The sequence below is a fragment of the Apostichopus japonicus genome, chromosome 12 (genome assembly GCF_037975245.1).
Source record: "Apostichopus japonicus isolate 1M-3 chromosome 12, ASM3797524v1, whole genome shotgun sequence".
Taxonomy (NCBI): Eukaryota; Metazoa; Echinodermata; class Holothuroidea; order Aspidochirotida; family Stichopodidae; genus Apostichopus; species Apostichopus japonicus.
In genome coordinates this window covers 22,775,824-22,797,746 of record NC_092572.1, presented here as the reverse complement: position 1 = coordinate 22,797,746, position 21,923 = coordinate 22,775,824, and the positions used below count along the sequence as shown (strand labels likewise).

General features: G+C 34.0%; 1 long non-coding RNA gene across 1 annotated transcript; it reads right to left on the bottom strand.

Moving 5' to 3' along the window:
* Window positions 1-16,477: 16,477 nt before the first annotated feature.
* LOC139977226 (uncharacterized) lies at window positions 16,478-20,328 on the bottom strand. Its single transcript, XR_011796484.1, has 4 exons — window positions 20,169-20,328; window positions 17,803-17,981; window positions 17,391-17,465; window positions 16,478-16,771 (listed from the first exon to the last, which is right to left on the bottom strand). It is a non-coding gene; the product is annotated as an uncharacterized lncRNA (long non-coding RNA).
* Between the last annotated feature and the right edge of the window lie 1,595 nt (window positions 20,329-21,923).

The following is a 21,923-nucleotide window of genomic DNA, read 5'->3' as shown; positions in this document are numbered from 1 at the left end:
AAAAGAAAGAAAATAAACATATTTAAGCGTTTCATAGTCCATAACTAGACAAAATGTATAATAAACCAGGTAGCTGTCTAATACCATACTTTTGGAAAAAGTTACTGTTTTCTATAAGTTTAATGCCTATTTTCAACTTCCAGGTTTAATCAGAAATCTGGAAGCTTCTCTATTGTTTGAATTCACAATTATACTTTTGAACCAATAACTTGAATTGCTATGAATTTTAAATTTCGAATAATGTTAAGCATTATAAATATAAAATAATAATTCTATAAAAGATTATAAAAAAAGACAGTAGGAAAACGGTGGTAACTTTATTTTGTCGTTTTTATCTGTACTCACAAAGAGTGACATAGATAACATATTTTCTACCTTTTTATCCATCTATTAAGACATAAGCTAAATTTATACATTTTCTATAAACTTTTACTAATTTACAATATTTTGATACTTTTAATTTACAAGTGATGAGTAAAGAAATAAACATCGTTGGAATCACTGCATGTGAGTTGGAACACCATATGTCTCTTATATCTAATCTTCGTAGTAAGGAAGTTAAATTGAGTTCATTGTTTCTTATCACGCTGTCCTACAGTTTAAGTACTTTGTATTCAATATTTAGTTGCTGATATATGATCAAGACTAAACAATTCGATTCATTCAATATGTAATGTATCACATTATTCCAGGTAATTAATTCTTCATGACTTATTTGAGAGAAGAAGTATGCCTTTTTACATTATTTATTCATCATCCCATTAAATTAACTTAAACTGTTTAACATTTTCACGTTGAATTTCGTAACACATAAATCGAAAGACCCAGGATTTTGTTAAGAGCTTCCTTCTCCCGAATGAACAGAGTCAACATATGTAAGTTCATAAAAGTAGGTCATTTAATGGATACATCGTCACAATCAAACGACTGGTCCCGTCTCAACTTTCTAAAGTACACTGATGGAGCGACAAACTCCTAGGTAAAACATGCTTTGAGTCCTCATAAACAACATATTTAGGTGAGTTGATTTGTAAGATACAACCAATGTAACATAATTTACATTGGAGGAACCATAAACAATTCAGTTTTACATGAAACCTTCAGCCACCATATCACACAAAACACACCTCAACACTCTTTACTCTATGGATCATATAAAGGGGTTGGTATTTCCAAATCGTTACACAAGTTAGTCTATTATAGTATCAGATCATACTGCTATTATTTACAGCTTCGCACTCGAAGTTGAATATATCAAACACTGTCTTCCTTCAACTGAAACATATCAACGAATCTTTCCCACATCGATAGTAAAAACTCTTAATATTGTAATGTTGGTTAACAAAAGTAACATTAATTTTATTTATTTCCTCTGTTGTTTAACAAAAGATCATATCAAATAGAATTACGAAACTCTTGGCTTTTCCTATTCCATAAGTATGAAACAAAGTTGCACTCTTTAATGTAACTAAATGACCAATTACTTTATTTTATCATTTAAAAAGTTTACCGTTTCATTTTGGATATAGGTGAAACTGAAGTAATTAATCACATTTAACTTGGAAATCTTTGTACGTGATGACGTTAGAGGTTTATATTTGCACACTTTTACCGCCCTCACAGCAGTCCAAGATAATCCCGCCCCCATTCTTCCTGAAAAATTCTTTCTCTGATTGTTAAAATAATTGTTTATTTCTATATTATTGACGGTTTAATAAAAAATTGTTGGTAAAAAAATGAAATCTCGCAATGCCGACTATGGATATTATGTCCAAATAAACTTGTCATTAAGGATGAGACCGTGAAATGTATCCATTGATATGTAACCATGAACCACAATACGAAGTTAAACACATATTCATTGTTGTTATGGCATAATCTCTTGAAATAACGGGAAACCAATATTGCTGCTAAAAGGTTATATATCTATTTGTTTCAGCGTCCAAGAAATGCCTAGGTTGTAAGTTTGACTCATTTGTGTTTAATTAACAAACAACATGTAGATTAAACTGATTTTAATGCGACTGGTAAACCTGGTTATAACTCTCCTGAGTTTTCGTCACAATTAAGCACACAGCAGTACACTATTAAACAGACGAAATGAAGTTAAAAAACATTGATGCTATATATGAAATCAAAGCAGAGGCGGAAAGAAAATGAAACTACCAACAAGTTTGGTAAAACTGTCGATCGCTTGAGATCCTTTACATTTTTCAACACTTGAAATCTTTAGTCCAAGAAGGACAAGCATATATTAATGCCTAAATAAGGTACGATGCTTTTAAATTTGCAGTTTCACTCATTAGTTATTCTTTCTTTTCATGTAAATGGAAAAGATTTGACATTTAAATTGACGAGCCTTCTTAAACTTGAAGTAAATATAAATATATATGTATGAAACATTTCCAATATAAGCTAGTACAGAAACTACAACTTCAGAATGTCGAAGGGTATATTTTAAGAGTACAATTTGAATTGAAAAATATTCAAAATTTGGTACTTATCAAGATGGTGCCTGTCCTTGCTTTTTATAACAACTTTTTGATTAAGTATTTTCTACTGGATGGCAATATATTTATTATCTTTAAGGCGAATGACGTCACACGTCATGAACCGTGTCTACCTCAGTACATAAACCCACGGATATATCAATAATCTTCACGTTGAACGCGTCATTAGGTTTGTGTAAAAATGATTAATTTGTAATATTAAAAAAAAATACACGTGATACTTGAGAGAACACACATATGGAAAAACAAGTATAAAGTACTGACCAATCTGTTGACTATTTTTATTCCCGACCGATATTAATTCGTATATTCCTCCAACGTTTACTCTTAGCAGAATTTTGGTCTGTAGAATCGATTAGTTGATTCCGTTCTTGTTTTACCAAAGTTAAGCATGGAAAGATAAAAGGAAATAAATTAAGAAAAATCACTAAGAAATAAAGATCTCGCTGAAGTCTATTCATGTATTCATTGTCTATAGCAGACACATAGTTGACTTAAATCTCGCCCACATTTTTTTCTAAGCAACGTATGCATTGAACAAAATTGTGACATTTCGCCATCTGTAACTCACATTCGGGGAATTAAATAATCAATTTCTAATGTTTCCTGTTTGGTTTCCCTAAAGGGGGAAAACTATGGAGTCACTTTTACCGACCTTGCAATAAGAGGACAGCGGATTGCAAAGTCGGCAAAGACTATAACGCAGATCGTAAAGTCGGTAACTACTATTACGGTTAGATTCGTCCAACACGGTAACATACATAAACGTTGTGCTCTGAAGTCAAAGTGAATTAATCAGGTCGCACTTCAAGAGTCTATGCGTTAAGGGGTATTTTGGTTCTTCGTAGATCATGACATTTAGTTAGGCTTAACATATCATGCATGAGGTAAAAATGCGGTTCTTATTGATTATGACAAGTGCAATGATTGGGCATCAATCCCTTTGATGTTATTGAAAGTTAGGCTACATCGCGATGAAAGTGAAATCAAAACAATAATGCAGGTTTTCACAGCAAGATCGAACGTAACTTTGAGGAGGTGAATATGCAAAGAGAACTGAAAATTATTATATATTGTTAACTCATCCACAGTTGAAAGAGAACAAAACAAAATATACACATTTCAAGTATAACAATCAATTCATTATCGAGTATAAACTCTTACGTAGAGCACATTGTGTGCTGTGCACCAGTTTGAATGTACTCTTTTAAACAGTATACACTATGTAGCAGACTTGTCGGATAAAGGTTTCAGAATGAACACGATGCACCCTACTGAATAATAATGGGCAAGGGTATTCTAATATACTCCCCTATGTTTTATCTGTACGGTAACGTACATACAGATAAACATAGGGCGCAACCTCTGCGGGAGGTTGAGGTGGGGTGAAACTCACAATAAAATCAAGGAGGAACAGCCCTCCCGCCGCACGTTCACTTTTGAAACATTGTTTTCAATAGTTGCAAATAATAGCAGTTTTCTACAATTTCCCACTGCAAATAGACACTTGCTCGGGACGATATAACATCATAGCCCTTGCCACTCCGCATAAGTAAAATGGTGGAAACGACCCAAAGAGTAACCAATACTTACATGGACTAACATGTAGAGACAGCTTTGTTACCATCGTGTACAGTTCCATAACTAAAAGGGTGGATACGCCCCACAGAGTAACCAAATACTTACATACGCCCCCTCCCCGAGTAACCAATATTTACACAGACTGACATGTAGAGACAACTTGTAACTATGGTGTACAGTTGCATAACTAAACTTTTGGATACGCCCCAGAGAATAACCAATTCTTACATGGACTGACATGAAGAGACAGCTTGGTTACCTTAGTGTACAATTCAAAACCTAAAATGATTAAACGCCCCCACAGTGTAACCGATACTAACATGGGCTGACATGTAGAGACACCTTGGTTACCTTAAAGTGTACAGTTCCATAACTAAGATGGTGGATACCCCCCCCCCCTACCACAGAAAAACTATTACTTACATGGACCGACATGTAGACACAGCTAGGTTACCTTAGTTTACAGTTCCATAACTAAAATGGTGGATCCCCCCCCCCCCGTACAAAGAAACTATTACTGACATGGACTGACATGTAGAGACACCTTGGTTCCCTTAGTTTACAGTTCAGACATCCACAGTCATTGTCAACTTTTCCGGCATTACCTTACCACAAGAGAGAGTCGTTTACTGGTATTGGCGTGATCGACTCAGAGAAGACCTGTGTACGGTAACAGGTGACATTCGGATTTTATTCCAAATGATCTACCATTGCAGCACTTCCTGAGATCCTGAATTTGTTGTAAAATAATGACACACATACACCTATTTTACACTTAAAAAGGTGTTAACTATGTTAGGTCGTTTAAGTGAGTTTGGTGGAAAAAAGTGCTATATTTTGATTTTGAAACTTCTGAAACGAGTTGATAAGACAGTTTACACATTCCCGTGCATAATGTACTTGTCATTAGTCGTCTCAGTTGTCACTTAGTCTAGGATTGGTTCTTGATGGTTTGAAGTAAATTATGGCGTATTTTAATATTATGCGTTTGTATAATGCACACTTTCGAGGTAATGTAATAACTTAAAAGAATCTGTTCGTTTATTATGGAAATTAAGTGTTCAGTGGGATGCGTTGCTGTTTATTATGTTCAAGCCATCGTGTGTTTCTTTGTAATGCAAGTATTTCCATTGCATTCAGTATAAATACAACAGACTATTATGTTTGTAGAGTACTTTAGTTCTCTCTCTTTATGGGTTATTGCATATTTCAAGTCTTGCTGAACCACGCTTTGTCTTATCTAACGAGTATGAAGTTCATTTAAGTCTATGGTGACTAATTGAGAGATGCTTGGCCTTTCTCTGTTGTTTAACTAACGGTAGTTAACAAACCACTTACGGAGGTCACATAATAATAGATATTATGAGGGACGGGGGTACGACGGAAGAAAGTATAGTGGTAAGGTTGAGCGATGGAGAGGAAGACAGAAGGTTATAGGGTGTGGGATGCGGTGGGGCGTTTCCAACAGAAAAGAGAAATGACGCGTTTGTAAGATATTTTATGTTTATTCATCTGTGATTACCTGAAACTGAAAGTACTCCATTTGATGGTCTGCCATGCATTTAGGATTAAAGGGAGAAGGGGGTAATGGAGAATGAGGACAAATTATAGGAAGAAACTTATTAATGTGCTACTCAAACACAGGCCCTTTAACCAGGAATTTATGAGGAGGGGGTAAGAAACATGAGGACAGGTTCATCAGGTTTTAATTGTTAAGCACACTAATGAAACAGTAGGCATATGTAAATAGCTAAATAAATAAATGAATAAGATAATATGTACTCCTTAATATTTGAATTAACTTGGGCGGACATGAGGAAGAGGAAGGGATGGGTGGGATTGTTTTCTTACAAATGTTATAATAAGGGCCTGAAACAAAAGAAATGGAGGTAATTTCAAAATGAACAAATCTTTTCTTCTTGTAAGAAAAGGAAAATTTAATTTTTATTTAATTTGATGTTACAATAGAACAAAGGGTCAATACTACGTTCGTGGTTTCTCGACCTCTAATATTAATTTGTTATTAAATTAATTAGTGAAAATCAACAAATCTTTCTAAATAAAATCTTTCACCCAATACAAGCATGTTTTTAGATATCCGCTTGGCTGCTAAAATGTATTTATTTTAAATGTCTAATTATAGAACACATTTGAAGGTATGTCACCAAGCCTTTAAATAACATAACGTGAAGTGTTATTGACAAGTCTGGCTGAGAATTCTTCGTCCATATTTCTACTTTGGAGTGTATTTGTGATATGATGAAAACAACGAACAAGTCAATAAAAGTAATAGGAACAAAGGGGGCACCAGATTAGGGACAATTAGGGATAACCGAATTAAAGTGTTGTTCAAACTACCAGGAAGAAATTATTAAATTAATCAGCAACGCAACCATATGAAGATAGTCGAAGCAAAATGGCGGCCAGATTAGATGAAGATAGTCGAAGCAAAATGGAGGCCAGATTAGGGCGAATATAGCGAGAATGAGGGACAATTGACTTAATTTACTGTTCGAACTGATAGAACTGTTTGGACCATTTTCTAATACTGATAACACTCTATATTGTTTTCTCACATCATGTTTGATAGCACTCGTACTGCCAGTATGCAAAGTTAATCTGGTCGGTATCGGATCTCTATACTGTTAATACTACTGTAAGGGATTTGAGGCGTGACATGAAATTGCAATTAAAATGTTTGAGATGAGTGAGATGAGATTCAAACAGTGTTGTTATGACAGAGCTTCGTTACAGTAGAACTACTTTAATGTACAAGTCAGAGAAGCGCCCTCTGTTAGATTAGTACCAATATGACTCCATTTTCTTTCAAGTTGTCGCAGCAGTCAAAATATAGTTATCCGATATATCAGGACTAAACAGGATGAACTTCATATCTAATCACGGTGTTTGCAAGTAAATTCAATCGCAAGAGGAGCTCTTTGTAATGAATGAACACCGCCTGGAACTTATTAGAAGAAACCCACTCTTAAAACTGAGAAATTACATTTCCTTTATAAATCCTTTATAAAGGATGGCATGATCCGACATGAATAAAGACAAGTTAGGGAGAAGATGGTAGGAGAGGGACCATGGGTAGTTGATCAAAAAACGTCACAATTCGCTTCAATAGTATAGAAAGAAGAAAAAACACACTGCTTTATTTTGCTGCAAACAAAAACTCTTTATTTTTAATTCATTTTATAGAACATTAAAACGAGATATAAATTCAATTTCTTAGTCTTGAGAAATCCACTGACATCACCGCACGAGTTTAGACACAGTTCATTCTAAGTTAAGATGCTGACTTTGAATATTGATTAATCAACATCAACATATTATGTTACAGTAGCCTGGATGCTATAATTGGCTGTCGTCGGTGGATACAGGTCAAAGGTCAAACAGGGAGAGGTCTGTTCCATACTTTGGATTAGAGTCCAACGTTGCCAAGGACTGAAAACGTAAAAATAAAAAAAAGTCAAACGAAATTAAAATGCCAAATACGTGGAGGATTATTTAATGATTTTTAATTAGTAGATATCATTTCGAGGGAGTCATGACATTATGTTTCCTTAATTGCAAGATCGCGATGCTGGTTGACGATGAGAATGTAATCTTAAAACTTTAAATTTTAACCTATTGTTGCTGCAATATTTAATTGAGAATACGAGCAATGTTTAAATAGAAGATATAGGGCCTTATCGCAAGATTCATTTATAAACATAATTGCACAGTTGAATGGTCGATAAATGGCCAGTAACAGACTACGTTCTGCTTCATGCTCCAAATATAACTCCTTTGATCTTTCTTCATTTAAAAAGGATCCGAATTCAATAAGTCTTTAGCTGGCAGATGATACTATGAATAACCAATATTATTCTAACTAGCGTTATCATACGGAGACTTATTAATGGTTGGGAAGAATCCTCGGTGGCACATCTATAACGAAACTATTAACTTTATTGAACTTTGACATGCTACCCGATTTGCATAAGTAAATATTTGACAAACACAATACGATTTAGTACACAAATACACTTAGATTCAACCAATGAATTTCATTTGTACTTACGAGAACCACAGGCTGCTTCTTGATATGAGCCATCGGGCCTTAGTAAGCAGAAGCAATGCGGTTTACCAGGACATTCTAAAATATGACATGAAATACAGAGGAATTATCATGTGAACAAAGGTAGAGGAAATATTGATTATGTAATTGATTCTTAATCGAGTGTTTTTATTCATCACTTATATTTTAACTCCGAAAAAATTGTTTTAGAAGACAATTTATAGCTATGGAAAAATATTTCATTCTCGTTTTTACAATAAGTCATTATAAACATGTAGCTGATTATTTTAAGGTGTACTTGTAGAATGCAAATACAACCTTCAATAGAAAAAAGTGGCATTTTTTGTTGTTGAAATACTTTAAAAGATGCAGAAGTGACTGGTAAGTTAGCCCTCATCTAGGTTTCATTACTTACCTACAAATTCCAATTTTCCTTTCCCCTTTCCTTTGCCTTTCCCCTTTCCTTTGCCTCTCTTCACCATGTAATTATCCACCATCATGTCGAGCAGCTCATCCTCCTCCTCGTAAGCAGCTGCCACGGCAACGAGCACAGACAGTGCCAGAAGGAAATATACGATTTTAGATTGCATGGTGCTTCAGAAAAAGAAAAGAAAAAAAGAAAGAAAATAAACATATTTAAGCGTTTCATAGTCCATAACTAGACAAAATGTATAATAAACCAGGTAGCTGTCTAATACCATACTTTTGGAAAAAGTTACTGTTTTCTATAAGTTTAATGCCTATTTTCAACTTCCAGGTTTAATCAGAAATCTGGAAGCTTCTCTATTGTTTGAATTCACAATTATACTTTTGAACCAATAACTTGAATTGCTATGAATTTTAAATCTCGAATAATGTTAAGCATTTCAAACATAAAATAATAATACTATAAAAGATAATAAAGAAAGACAGTAGGAAAACGGTGGTAACTTTATTTTGTCGTTTTTATCTGTACTCACAAAGAGTGACATAGTTGTTACATATTTTGTACTTTTTTATCCATCTATTAAGATATAAGCTAAATTGATACATTTTCAATGAACTTTTTCTAATTTATAATATTTTAATACTTTTAATTTACAAGGGATTAGTAAAGAAATTAAACCTTGTTGGAATCACTGTATGTGAATTGGAACACCATATGTCTTCAAGTCTCTGATATAATCTTGGTAGTAAGGAACTTAATTTGAGTTCATTGTTTCCTATCACGATGTCTTACAGTTGAAGTACATTCTATTCATTATTTAGTTACTGATATATGATCAAAACTAAGCAATTCGATTCATTCAACAGGTGATAGGCTATATCACATTATTCCAGTTAATTAATTCTTCATGACAAATTTGAGAGAACAAGTATGCATTTACAGTATCCATTCATCATCGCATTAAATTAACTTGAACAGTTTTACATTTTCACGTTGAATTTCGTAACACATAAATCGAAAGACCCAGGAGTTCGTAAAGAGCTTCCTCCTCCAGAATAAACAGAGTCAACATTTGTATGTTCATTAAAGTAGGTCATTTAATGAATACATCGTCACAATCAAGCGACTGGTCCCGTCTCAACCTTCTAAAGTATACTGATAGAACGACAAACTCCCTTTAAAACATACCCTCAGAAACAACATATTGAGTTTAGCTGATTTTGTAATATACAACCAATGTAACATCATTTAAATTGGAGGAACCATAAACAATTCAGTTTTACATGAAACACCCAGCCACAATATGACAAAAACACGCCTCAACACTCTTTACTCTCTGGATCATATAAAGGGGTTGATATTTCCAAATCGTTACACTAAAAGTTAGTCTATTATAGTATCAGATCATACTACTATTATTTACAGCTTCGCACTTGAAATTGAATATATCAAATACTGTCTTTCTTCATCTGAAACATATAAAGGAATCTTTCCCACATTTTCAATGAACTTTTTCTAATTTATAATATTTTAATACTTTTAATTTACAAGGGATTAGTAAAGAAATTAAACCTTGTTGGAATCACTGTATGTGAGTTGGAACACCATATGTCTTCAAGTCTCTGATATAATCTTGGTAGTAAGGAACTTAATTTGAGTTCATTGTTTCCTATCACGATGTCTTACAGTTGAAGTACATTCTATTCATTATTTAGTTACTGATATATGATCAAAACTAAGTAATTCGATTCATTCAACAGGTGATAGGCTATATCACATAATTCCAGTTAATTAATTCTTCATGACAAATTTGAGAGAACAAGTATGCATTTACAGTATCCATTCATCATCGCATTAAATTAACTTGAACAGTTTTACATTTTCACGTTGAATTTCGTAACACATAAATCGAAAGACCCAGGAGTTCGTAAAGAGCTTCCTCCTCCAGAATAAACAGAGTCAACATTTGTATGTTCATGAAAGTAGGTCATTTAATGAATACATCGTCACAATCAAGCGACTGGTCCCGTCTCAACCTTCTAAAGTATACTGATGGAACGACAAACTCCCTTTAAAACATACCCTCAGAAACAACATATTGAGTTTAGCTGATTTTGTAATATACAACCAATGTAACATCATTTAAATTGGAGGAACCATAAACAATTCAGTTTTACATGAAACACCCAGCCACAATATGACAAAAACACGCCTCAACACTCTTTACTCTCTGGATCATATAAAGGGGTTGATATTTCCAAATCGTTACACTAAAAGTTAGTCTATTATAGTATCAGATCATACTGCTATTATTTACAGCTTCGCACTTGAAGTTGAATATATCAAACACTGTCTTTCTTCATCTGAAACATATAAAGGAATCTTTCCCACATCGATAGTAAACACTTTTAATATTATAATGTTGATTAACAAAAGTAACATTAATTTCAATTCTTTCCTCTGTTGTTTCACGAAAGATCATATCAAATGATATTACGAAACTCTTGGCTTCTCCTATTTCCATAAGTATGGAAAAACGTTGTACTCTATAATGCAACTGAGTGACCATTTACTTTATTTTATCATTTAAAAAGTTTACCGTTTCATTTTGGTTATAGGTGAAACTGAAGTAATTAATCACATTTAACTTGGAAATCTTAAGGTTCTATATCTATTTGTTTCAGCGTCCAAGAAATGCCTAGGTTGTATGTTTGACTTATTTGTGTTTAACTAACAAACTACATGTAGATTAAACTGATTTTAATGCGACTGGTAAACCTAGTAATAACTCTTCTGAGTTTTCGTCACAATTAAGCACACAGCAGTACACTATTAAACAGACGAAACGAAGTTTAAAAACATCGTTGCTATATATGCAATCAAAACAGAGGCGGAAAGAAAATGAAACTACAAACAAGTTTGTTAAAACTGTCGATCGCTTGAGATCCTTTAGATTTGTTTACACTTGAAATCTTTAGTCCAGGAAGGACAAGCATATATTAATGCCTAAATAAGGTACGATGCTTTTAAATTTGCAGTTTCCCTCATTAGTTTTTCTTTCTTGTCATGTAAATGGAAAAGATTTGAGATTTAAATTGACGAGCCTTCTTAAACTTGAAGTAAATATAAATATATATGTATGAAACATTTCTAACATAAGCTAGTACAGAAACTAGAACTTTTAAATATCGAAGAGTATATTTTAAGAGTAAAATTTGAATTGAAATAATCAAAATTTGGTACTTACAGAAATTTCGATGGAGTAACTTCGGATATGATAAACACACAAGCGATGATTCGGCTAGGATCTTTTTGAATGTACCAAGATGGTGCCTGTCCTTGCTTTTTATAACAACTTTTTGATTAAGTATTTTCTACTGGATGGTTATATATTTATTATCTTTAAGGTAAAGGACGTCACACGTCATGAACCGTGTCTACCTCAGTACATAAACCCACGGATATATCAATAATCTTCACGTTGAACGCGTCATTAGGTTTGTGTAAAAATGATTAATTTGTAATATTAAAAAAAATACACGTGATACTTGAAAGAACACACATATGGAAAAACAAGTATAAAGTACTGACCAATCTGTTGACTATTTTCATTCCCGACCGATATTAATTCGTATATTCCTCCAACGTTTACTCTTAGCAGAATTTTGGTCTGTAGAATCGATTAGTTGATTCCATTCTTGTTTTACCAAGTTAAAGATGAAAAGATAAAAGGAAAGAAAATAAGGAAAATCACTAAGAAATAAAGATCTTGATTAAGTCTATTCATGTATTCATTGTCTATAGTAAACACATAGTTGACTTAAATCTCTCCCACATTTTTTTCTAAGCAACGTATGCATTGAACAAAATTGTGACATTTCGCCATATGTTACTCACATTCGGGGAATTAAAGAATCAATTTCTTATGTTTCCCATTTTGGTTTCCCTAAAGGGAAAACGATGGAGTGACTCTTACCGACCTTGCAAAGTTATGAGGGGGACATCGGATTGCAAAGTCGGCAATGACTATAACGCGGATCTTAAAGTCGGTAACTACTATTACGGTTAGATTCGACCAACACGGTAACATACAGAAACGTTGTACTCTGAAGTCAAAGAGAGTTAATCAGGTCGCACTTCAAGAGTCTATGCGTTAAGTGATATTTTGGTTCTACGTAGATCATGACATTTAGTTAGGCTTAACATATCATGCATGAGGTAAAAATGCGGTTCTTATTTATTATGACAAGTGCAATGATTGGGCATCAATCCCTATGATGTTATTGAAAGTTAAGCTACATCGCATACACAGCCATGCAGGTTGTCACTGCAAGATCGGATTCAATTTTGAGGAGGAAAAACAAATAAGTGAATTAAAGGGGTCAGAAAGGTGAATATGCAAAACGAACTGAAAATTATGATATGTTGTTAAATCATCCACAGTTGAAAGAAAACAAAACAAAATTTATACATTTCAAGTATAACAATCAATTCATTATCGAGTATAAACTCTTACGTAGAGCGCATTGTATGCCGTGCGCCAGTTTGAATTTACTCTTTTAAACAGTGTACACTATGTACCAGACTTGTTGGATAAAAGTATTAGAATGAACATGAAACACCCTACTGAATAATAATAGACAAGGGTATTCTAATATACTCCCCTATGTATTATCTGTACGGTAACGTACATACAGATTGACAGGGGGCGCAACCTATGCGAGAGGTTGAGGTGGGATGAAACCCACAATAAAATCAAGGAGGAACCGCACGTTCACTTTTGAAACATTGTTTTCAATAGTTGCAAATAATAGCAGTTTTCTACAATTTCCCACTGCAAATAGACACTTGCTCGGGACGATATAACATCATAGCCCTTCCCATTCCGCATAAGTAAAATGGTGGATACGCCCCACAGAGTAACCAATACTTACATACGCCCCCTCCTAAGAGTAACCAATATTTACACAGACTGACATGTAGAGACAACTTGTAACTATGGTGTACAGTTGCATAACTAAACTTTTGGATACGCCCCCAGAGAATAACCAATTCTTACATGGACTGACATGTATAGACAGCTTGGTTACCTTAGTGTACAATTCAAAAACTAAGATGGTGGATCCCCCCCCCCCCCCTCCCACAGAGAAACTATTACTTACATTGACCGACATGTAGACACAGCTAGGTTACCTTAGTTTACAGTTCCATAACTAAAATGGTGGATACCCCCCCCCTCCCAACAGAGAAACAATTACTGACATGGACTGACATGTAGAGACACCTTGGTTACCTTAGTTTACAGTTCAGACATCCACAGTCATTGTCAACTTTTCCGGCATTACCTTACCACAAGAGAGAGTCGTTTACTGGTATTGGCGTGATCGACTCAGAGAAGACCTGTGTACGGTAACAGGTGACATTCGGATTTTATTCCAAATGATCTACCATTGCAGCACTTCCTGAGATCCTGAATTTGTTGTAAAATAATGACACACATACCTACTTTACACTTAAAAATGTGTTAACTATGTTAGGTCGTTTAAGTGAGTTTGGTGGAAAAAAGGTGCTATATTTTGATTTTGAAACTTCTGAAACGAGTTGATAAGACAGTTTACACATTCCCGTGCATAATGTACTTGTCATTAGTCGTCTCAGTTGTCACTTAGTCTAGGATTGGTTCTTGATGGTTTGAAGTAAATTATGGCGTATTTTAATATTATGCGTTTGTATAATGCATACTTTCGAGGTAATGTAATAACTTAAAAGAATCTGTTCGTTTATTATGGAAATTAAGTGTTCAGTGGGATGCGTTGCTGTTTATTATGTTTAAGCCATCGTGTGTTTCTTTGTAATGCAAGTATTTCCATTGTATTCAGTATAAATACAACAGACTATTATGTTTGTAGAGTACTTTAGTCCTCTCTCTTTATGGGTTATTGCATATTTCAAGTCTTGCTGAACCACGCTTTGTCTTATCTAACGAGTATGAAGTTCATTTAAGTCTATGGTGACTAATTGAGAGATGCTTGGCCTTTCTCTGTTGTTTAATTAACGGTAGTTAACAAACCACTTACGGAGGTCACATAATAATAGATATTATGAGGGACGGGGGTACGACGGAAGAAAGTATAGTGGTAAGGTTGAGCGATGGAGAGGAAAACAGAAGGTTAAAGGGTGTGGGATGCGGTGGGGCGTTTCCAACAGAAAAGAGAAATGACGCGTTTGTAAGATATTTTATGTTTATTCATCTGTGATTACCTGAAACTGAAAGTACTCCATTTGATGGTCTGCCATGCATTTAGGATTAAAGGGAGAAGGGGGTAATGGAGAATGAGGACAAATTATAGGAAGAAACTAATTAATGTGCTACTCAAACACAGGCCCTTTAACCCGGAATTTATGAGGAGGGGGTAAGAAACATGAGGACATGTTCACCAGTTTTTAATTGTTAAGCACACTTATGAAACAGTAGGCATATGTAAATAGCTAAATAAATAAGTAAGATAAGATAATATGTACTCCTTAATATTTTAATTAACTTGGGCGGACATGAGGAAGAGGAAGGGATGGGTGCGATTGTTTTCTTACAAATGTTATAATAAGGGCCTGAAACAAAAGAAATGGAGGTAATTTCAAAATGAACAAATCTTTTCTTCTTGTAAGAAAAGGAAAATTTAATTTTTATTTAATTTGATGTTACAATAGAACAAAGGGTCATACTACGTTCGTGGTTTCTCGACCTCTAATATTAATTTGTTATTAAATTAATTAGTGAAAATCAACAAATCTTTCTAAATAAAATCTTTCACCCAATACAAGCATGTTTTTAGATATCTGCTTGGCTGCTAAAATGTATTTATTTTAAATGTCTAATTATAGAACACATTTGAAGGTATGTCACCAAGCCTTTAAATAACATAACGTGAAGTGTTATTGACAAGTCTGGCTGAGAATTCTTCGTCCATATTTCTACTTTGGAGTGTTTTTGTGATATGATGAAAACAACGAACAAGTCAATAAAAGTAATAGGAACAAAGGGGGCACCAGATTAGGGACAATTAGGGATAACCGAATTAAAGTGTTGTTCAAACTACCAGGAAGAAATTATTAAATTAATCAGCAACGCAACCATATGAAGATAGTCGAAGCAAAATGGCGGCCAGATTAGATGAAGATAGTCGAAGCAAAATGGAGGCCAGATTAGGGCGAATATAGCGAGAATGAGGGACAATTGACTTAATTTACTGTTCGAACTGATAGAACTGTTGGGACCATTTTCTAATACTGATAACACTCTATATTGTTTTCTCACATCATGTTTGATAGCACTCGTACTGCCAGTATGCAAAGTTAATCTGGTCGGTATCGGATCTCTATACTGTTAATACTACTGTACGGGATTTGAGGCGTGACATGAAATTGCAATTAAAATGTTTGAGATGAGTGAGATGAGATTCAAACAGTGTTGTTATGACAGAGCTTCGTTACAGTAGAACTACTTTAATGTACAAGTCAGAGAAGCGCCCTCTGTTAGATTAGTACCAAGTATCAGTATCAGTATCAAGTTGTCGCAGCAGTCAAAATATACTTATCCGATATATCAGGACTAAACAGGATGAACTTCATATCTAATCACGGTGTTTGCAAGTAAATTCAATCGCAAGAGGAGCTCTTTGTAATGAATGAACACCGCCTGGAACTTATTAGAAGAAACCCACCCTTAAAACTGAGAAATTACATTTCCTTTATAAATCCTTTATAAAGGATGGCATGATCCGACATGAATAAAGACAAGTTAGGGAGAAGATGGTAGGAGAGGGACCATGGGTAGTTGATCAAAAAACGTCACAATTCGCTTCAATAGTATAGAAAGAAGAAAAAACACACTGCTTTATTTTGCTGCAAACGAAAACTCTTTATTTTTAATTCATTTTATAGAACATTAAAACGAGATATAAATTCAATTTCTTAGTCTTGAGAAATCCACTGACATCACCGCACGAGTTTAGACACAGTTCATTCTAAGTTAAGATGCTGACTTTGAATATTGATTAATCAACATCAACATATTATGTTACAGTAGCCTGGATGCTATAATTGGCTGTCGTCGGTGGATACAGGTCAAAGGTCAAACAGGGAGAGGTCTTTTCCATACTTTGGATTAGAGTCCAACGTTGCCAAGGACTGAAAACGTAAAAATAAAAAAAAATCAAACGAAATTAAAATGCAAAATACGTGGAGGATTATTTAATGATTTTTAATTAGTAGATATCATTTCGAGGGAGTCATGACATCATGTTTCCTTAATTGCAAGATCGCGATGCTGGTTGACGATGAGAATGTAATCTTAAAACTTTAAATTTTAACCTATTGTTGCTGCAATATTTAATTGAGAATACGAGCAATGTTTAAATAGAAGATAAAGGGCCTTATCGCAAGATTCATTTATAAACATGAATGCACAGTTGAATGGTCGATAAATGGCCAGTAACAGACTACGTTCTGCTTCATGCTCCAAATATAACTCCTTTGATCTTTCTTCATTTAAAAAGGATCCGAATTCAATAAGTCTTTAGCTGGCAGATGATACTATGAATAACCAATATTATTCTAACTAGCGTTATCATACGGAGACTTATTAATGGTTGGGAAGAATCCTCGGTGGCACATCTATAACGAAACTATTAACTTTATTGAACTTTGACATGCTACCCGATTTGCATAAGTAAATATTTGACAAACACAATACGATTTAGTACACAAATACACTTAGATTCAACCAATGAATTTCATTTGTACTTACGAGAACCACAGGCTGCTTCTTGATATGAGCCATCGGGCCTTAGTAAGCAGAAGCAATGCGGTTTACCAGGACATTCTAAAATATGGCATGAAATACAGAGGAATTATCATGTGAACAAAGGTAGAGGAAATATTGATTATGTAATTGATTCTTAATCGAGTGTTTTTATTCATCACTTATATTTTAACTCCGAAAAAATTGTTTTGAAAGACAATTTATAGCTATGGAAAAATATTTCATTCTCGTTTTTACAATTAGTCATTATAAACATGTAGCTGATTATTTTAAGGTGTACTTGTAGAATGCAAATACAACCTTCAATAGAAAAAAGTGGCATTTTTTGTTGTTGAAATACTTTAAAAGATGCAGAAGTGACTGGTAAGTTAGCCCTCATCTAGGTTTCATTACTTACCTACAAATTCCAATTTTCCTTTCCCCTTTCCTTTGCCTTTCCCCTTTCCTTTGCCTCTCTTCACCATGTAATTATCCACCATCATGTCGAGCAGCTCATCCTCCTCCTCGTAAGCAGCTGCCACGGCAACGAGCACAGACAGTGCCAGAAGGAAATATACGATTTTAGATTGCATGGTGCTTCAGAAAAAGAAAAGAAAAAAAGAAAGAAAATAAACATATTTAAGCGTTTCATAGTCCATAACTAGACAAAATGTATAATAAACCAGGTAGCTGTCTAATACCATACTTTTGGAAAAAGTTACTGTTTTCTATAAGTTTAATGCCTATTTTCAACTTCCAGGTTTAATCAGAAATCTGGAAGCTTCTCTATTGTTTGAATTCACAAGTATACTTTTGAACCAATAACTTGAATTGCTATGAATTTTAAATCTCGAATAATGTTAAGCATTTCAAACATAAAATAATAATACTATAAAAGATAATAAAGAAAGACAGTAGGAAAACGGTGGTAACTTTATTTTGTCGTTTTTATCTGTACTCACAAAGAGTGACATAGTTGTTACATATTTTGTACTTTTTTATCCATCTATTAAGATATAAGCTAAATTGATACATTTTCAATGAACTTTTTCTAATTTATAATATTTTAATACTTTTAATTTACAAGGGATTAGTAAAGAAATTAAACCTTGTTGGAATCACTGTATGTGAATTGGAACACCATATGTCTTCAAGTCTCTGATATAATCTTGGTAGTAAGGAACTTAATTTGAGTTCATTGTTTCCTATCACGATGTCTTACAGTTGAAGTACATTCTATTCATTATTTAGTTACTGATATATGATCAAAACTAAGCAATTCGATTCATTCAACAGGTGATAGGCTATATCACATTATTCCAGTTAATTAATTCTTCATGACAAATTTGAGAGAACAAGTATGCATTTACAGTATCCATTCATCATCGCATTAAATTAACTTGAACAGTTTTACATTTTCACGTTGAATTTCGTAACACATAAATCGAAAGACCCAGGAGTTCGTAAAGAGCTTCCTCCTCCAGAATAAACAGAGTCAACATTTGTATGTTCATTAAAGTAGGTCATTTAATGAATACATCGTCACAATCAAGCGACTGGTCCCGTCTCAACCTTCTAAAGTATACTGATGGAACGACAAACTCCCTTTAAAACATACCCTCAGAAACAACATATTGAGTTTAGCTGATTTTGTAATATACAACCAATGTAACATCATTTAAATTGGAGGAACCATAAACAATTCAGTTTTACATGAAACACCCAGCCACAATATGACAAAAACACGCCTCAACACTCTTTACTCTCTGGATCATATAAAGGGGTTGATATTTCCAAATCGTTACACTAAAAGTTAGTCTATTATAGTATCAGATCATACTACTATTATTTACAGCTTCGCACTTGAAGTTGAATATATCAAATACTGTCTTTCTTCATCTGAAACATATAAAGGAATCTTTCCCACATCGATAGTAAACACTTTTAATATTATAATGTTGATTAACAAAAGTAACATTAATTTCAATTCTTTCCTCTTTTGTTTCACGAAAGATCATATCAAATGATATTACGAAACTCTTGGCTTCTCCTATTTCCATAAGTATGGAAAAAAGTTGTACTCTATAATGCAACTGAGTGACCATTTACTTTATTTTATCATTTAAAAAGTTTACCGTTTCATTTTGGTTATAGGTGAAACTGAAGTAATTAATCACATTTAATTTGAAATCTTAAGGTTCTATATCTATTTGTTTCAGCGTCCAAGAAATGCCTAGGTTGTATGTTTGACTTATTTGTGTTTAACTAACAAACTACATGTAGATTAAACTGATTTTAATGCGACTGGTAAACCTAGTAATAACTCTTCTGAGTTTTCGTCACAATTAAGCACACAGCAGTACACTATTAAACAGACGAAAAGAAGTTTAAAAACATCGTTGCTATATATGCAATCAAAACAGAGGCGGAAAGAAAATGAAACTACAAACAAGTTTGTTAAAACTGTCGATCGCTTGAGATCCTTTAGATTTGTTTACACTTGAAATCTTTAGTCCAGGAAGGACAAGCATATATTAATGCCTAAATAAGGTACGATGCTTTTAAATTTGCAGTTTCCCTCATTAGTTTTTCTTTCTTGTCATGTAAATGGAAAAGATTTGAGATTTAAATTGACGAGCCTTCTTAAACTTGAAGTAAATATAAATATATATATATATGAAACATTTCTAACATAAGCTAGTACAGAAACTAGAACTTTTGAATATCGAAGAGTATATTTTAAGAGTAAAATTTGAATTGAAATAATCAAAATTTGGTACTTACAGAAATTTCGATGGAGTAACTTCGGATATGATAAACACACAAGCGATGATTCGGCTAGGATCTTTTTGAATGTACCAAGATGGTGCCTGTCCTTGCTTTTTATAACAACTTTTTGATTAAGTATTTTCTACTGGATGGTTATATATTTATTATCTTTAAGATGAAGGACGTCACACGTCATGAACCGTGTCTACTTCAGTACATAAACCCACGGATATATCAATAATCTTCACGTTGAACGCGTCATTAGGTTTGTGTAAAAATGATTAATTTGTAATGTTAAAAAAAATACACGTGATACTTGAGAGAACACACATATGGAAAAACAAGTATAAAGTACTGACCAATCTGTTGACTATTTTCATTCCCGACCGATATTAATTCGTATATTCCTCCAACGTTTACTCTTAGCAGAATTTTGGTCTGTAGAATCGATTAGTTGACTCCATTCTTGTTTTACCAAAGTTAAGCATGGAAAGATAAAAGGAAATAAATTAAGAAAAATCACTAAGAAATAAAGATCTCGCTGAAGTCTATTCATGTATTCATTGTCTATAGCAGACACATAGTTGACTTAAATCTCGCCCACATTTTTTTCTAAGCAACGTATGCATTGAACAAAATTGTGACATTTCGCCATCTGTAACTCACATTCGGGGAATTAAATAATCAATTTCTAATGTTTCCTGTTTGGTTTCCCTAAAGGGGGAAAACTATGGAGTCACTCTTACCGACCTTGCAATAAGAGGACATCGGATTGCAAAGTCGGCAAAGACTATAACGCAGATCGTAAAGTCGGTAACTACTATTACGGTTAGATTCGTCCAACACGGTAACATACATAAACGTTGTGCTCTGAAGTCAAAGTGAATTAATCAGGTCACACTTCAAGAGTCTATGCGTTAAGGGGTATTTTGGTTCTTCGTAGATCATGACATTTAGTTAGGCTTAACATATCATGCATGAGGTAAAAATGCGGTTCTTATTGATTATGACAAGTGCAATGATTGGGCATCAATCCCTTTGATGTTATTGAAAGTTAGGCTACATCGCGATGAAAGTGAAATCAAAACAATAATGCAGGTTTTCACAGCAAGATCGAACGTAACTTTGAGGAGGTGAATATGCAAAACGAACTGAAAATTATGATATATTGTTAACTCATCCACAGTTGAAAGAGAACAAAACAAAATATACACATTTCAAGTATAACAATCAATTCATTATCGAGTATAAACTCTTACGTAGAGCACATTGTGTGCTGTGCACCAGTTTGAATGTACTCTTTTAAACAGTATACACTACGTAGCAGACTTGTCGAATAAAGGTTTCAGAATGAACACGATGCACCCTACTGAATAATAATGGGCAAGGGTATTCTAATATACTCCCCTATGTATTATCTGTACGGTAACGTACATACAGATAAACATGGGGCGCAACCTCTGCGGGAGGTTGAGGTGGGGTGAAACCCACAATAAAATCAAGGAGGAACAGCCCTCCCGCCGCACGTTCACTTTTGAAACATTGTTTTCAATAGTTGCAAATAATAGCAGTTTTCTACAATTTCCCACTGCAAATAGACACTTGCTCGGGACGATATAACATCATAGCCCTTGCCACTCCGCATAAGTAAAATGGTGGAAACGACCCAAAGAGTAACCAATACTTACATGGACTAACATGTAGAGACAGCTTTGTTACCATCGTGTACAGTTCCATAACTAAAAGGGTGGATACGCCCCAGAGAGTAAC